We start from the raw sequence: 3,072 nt of genomic DNA, 5'->3' as shown, positions 1-3,072 counted from the left end.
GTTCTGTTACCCTGCCACTGCTCGTCATAAAGCCCTGGTTTTCCTCCTTCTGGGACCCCTGGTTTCTTACTCAAAATTCATATGCACATATAAAAATTAGGTACCAGGCGGTGGTGGCACAAGCCTTTAATCCCAGCATTTGGGAGGCAGAGGCAGGCGGATCTCTGTGAGTTCGAGGCCAGCCTGGTCTACAGAGTGAGTTCTAGGACAGGCACCAAGGCTATACAGGGAAACCCTGTCTTGAAAGAAAACAAAAAAGAAGCTAAGATTCCCATATAAAAGAGAGCACGTGATGTCTGTCTTTCTTAGCCCAAGTTATTCACTTAATATACTATTTTTCCGTTCCATCCATTGTCCTGCGAATTGAATGATTTTGATTTTTTTTTCTGGCTGAGTGTCTTTTATTAATTTGTTGACAGTTTCATACATGTACACGATGAGTCTTGATAATATTCACTCCCAACTCTCTCCCACTCTTGCCGCCCCATTCCCAATCCATCCCTCTTTTCCCCTTTATGTCAAAGTTTTTCTTTATTTTTTTGTTGTTATTGTTTTTGGTTGTTTTTTTTTTCCAGACAGGGTTTCTCTCTGTAGCTTTGGAGCCTGTCCTGGAACTCACTGGGTAGCCCAGGCTGGCCTCGAACTCACAGAGCTCCTTCTGCCCCTGCCTCCCGTGTGCTGGGATTAAAGGCGTGCGCCACCACTGCTTGGCGGCTCTCTTTACTATTTTTAAAGATTTATTTATTTTTATGTGTGGGTGTTTGCCTGCATGTACATCTGTGCACCACATGTGTGCCTGGTGCCTGAGGAGGCCAGAAAAGGGCTTCAGATCCCTTGGAACTGAATCCAGTACTCTGTTTTGTTTTGTTTTGTTTTGTTTTTGTTTTTGTTTTTTTTTGGTTTGGTTTTTTGAGACAGGGTTTCTCTGTGTAGCTTTGTGCCTTTCCTGGAACTCGCTTTGGAGACCAGGCTGGCCTCGAACTCACAGAGATCCGCCTGGCTCTGCCTCCCGAGTGCTGGGATTAAAGGCGTGCGCCACCACCACCCGGCACCAGTACTCTTCTTAACTGCTGAACATTTCTCCTGCCTGCTACTATATTTGAGACAAGGTCTCACTAAGTAGCCCTGGTCTGGACCTCACCATGTAGACCAAGCTAGCCTCAAACTCAAAGATCCACTTGCCTCCGCCTCCTGAGTGCAGGGCAAAGTTTTCATTTCCGAGACAAGGTACCTGACATGACTCATCATTTAAATGCTGACACATTGGCTTAATGAGCTTGGGGAAGGTTCTTTCTCCCTAATGTCAATAAGGGTTAAAAGAAGTCGGTGGTTATTTTTAAAACAACCTGTCCGGTCTGACAGGAAATTAATAACCTGCTTCCATTTTACCCTGTGTCTTCTACCTTACCAATACTCGGGATGAGGGAAAATACCAGGAACTGTCATCATTGCCAAAGGTTTGTGCTAGAGATGGAGCTTCCCCAAAGAGTTATGATTGTTGAAAATATGCTCTCTCTTTCCTCCCCTTGCCTCAAGGCTGGGTGAGGTAATCCAGCATGGGGAACAGGTTCCCCAAAAACAGCTAAGTGCAAGGGACAGGTCCTAAGCTCACTGCTAGGAACCTTACAAAGAGACCAAGCTACCCAACTGTCACACACATGCAGAGGGTCTAGGTTGGTACCATGGAGGCTCCCTAGCTGTTGGTCCAGAGTCCATGAGCTCCGGCAAGCTAGGGTCAGCTGTTTTTGTAGGTTCCCCCATCATGGCTCCCATCATACAATCCTTCCTTCCTTTCTTCAGGAGGATTCCCAGAGCTCAGCCCAGTGCTTGGCTGTGGATCTCTGCATCTGCTTCCATCAGTTACTGGACAAAGTATCTCTGATGACAACTGGGGTAGTCGCCAATCTGATTACAGTAAATGGACAGCTCAGGCACCCTCGCCACTATTGCTTGGAATCTTACCTGGGGTTGTTATCTTTGTGAATTCCTGGGGGTTTTCCTGGCACCAGGTTTCCATGGGGAAAGGACTTTTAAAGGGGAAAATCACATGAAAACCTTCAATAGCTATGTAAGCAAGTAGAAACTGTTTTATTCGACCAGGTTAAGTAGTTAAGACAACTCAAAACAATCTTTGGGTATCTATGTAAGCAAAAAAAAAAAAAAAAAAAAAAAAGCAGTTAGTCATATCATAACAAATAGACAGCGATGGACATTTTTGGGTGGGAGGGGTCACTGAGTCAGGGTAACTGGGAACTTATCTTCCAGGGACTGGAGTCAGAGACAAATGGCTGGTGGGTACCAAGGCATGGGCGGGTACTAGGTGGCTGCCCAGCATAAAATGGAGCTTCTTCAGCCATAACCTGTAACTCCAGTGCCAGTGGATTCTACACCTTCTCCAGTGCCAGTGGATTCTACACCTTCTCTGGCCTCCTCGCGTACTGCATGCAGGTGGTGCCCGGACCATATGTGCAGGCAAACACCCATACACATAAAATAAAGAAATCTCTAGACAAACAGGGCGGGGGCATTGAGGTGGCTGGTGAGTAACTGCACGTTCAACCCCACCCACGTAAGGGTGGAAGCGGAGAACTGACTCCACAGGGTTGATCTCACCTCGACATGCATGTCATCACGCACACACACACACAGGGCCCACAGCTCCACCCCTAATAATTAAAAAAAATCAAGTTTTTAAAAAGAAAGGCCAAGCCGGCGGCAGTGGCGCACGCCTTTAATCCCAGCACTCGGGAGGCAGAGCCAGGCGGATCTCTGTGAGTTCGAGGCCAGCCTGGGCTACAGAGCGAGAGCCAGGACAATCATCAAAACTATACAGAGAAACCCAGTCTCAAAACAAAACAAAACAAAACAAAAACAAAAGAAGAAAAGAAAAGAAAGGAAGGCTGGGCATGGCAGCTCTGTCTCTAATCTCAGCACTCAGCAGGCAGATGCAGGAAGATCTCTTTACATTCAAGGCCCGTTGGATCTACAAGGTGAGTTCCAGGCAGCCAGGGTTAATAACTAATAAAGTCAGACCTTGTCTTTATTAGTTTTTTTGTTTGTTTGTTTGTTTTA

The sequence above is a fragment of the Peromyscus eremicus genome, chromosome 23 (assembly GCF_949786415.1).
Source record: "Peromyscus eremicus chromosome 23, PerEre_H2_v1, whole genome shotgun sequence".
Classification (NCBI taxonomy): domain Eukaryota; kingdom Metazoa; phylum Chordata; class Mammalia; order Rodentia; family Cricetidae; genus Peromyscus; species Peromyscus eremicus.
This window is presented reverse-complemented; position numbering follows the sequence as displayed.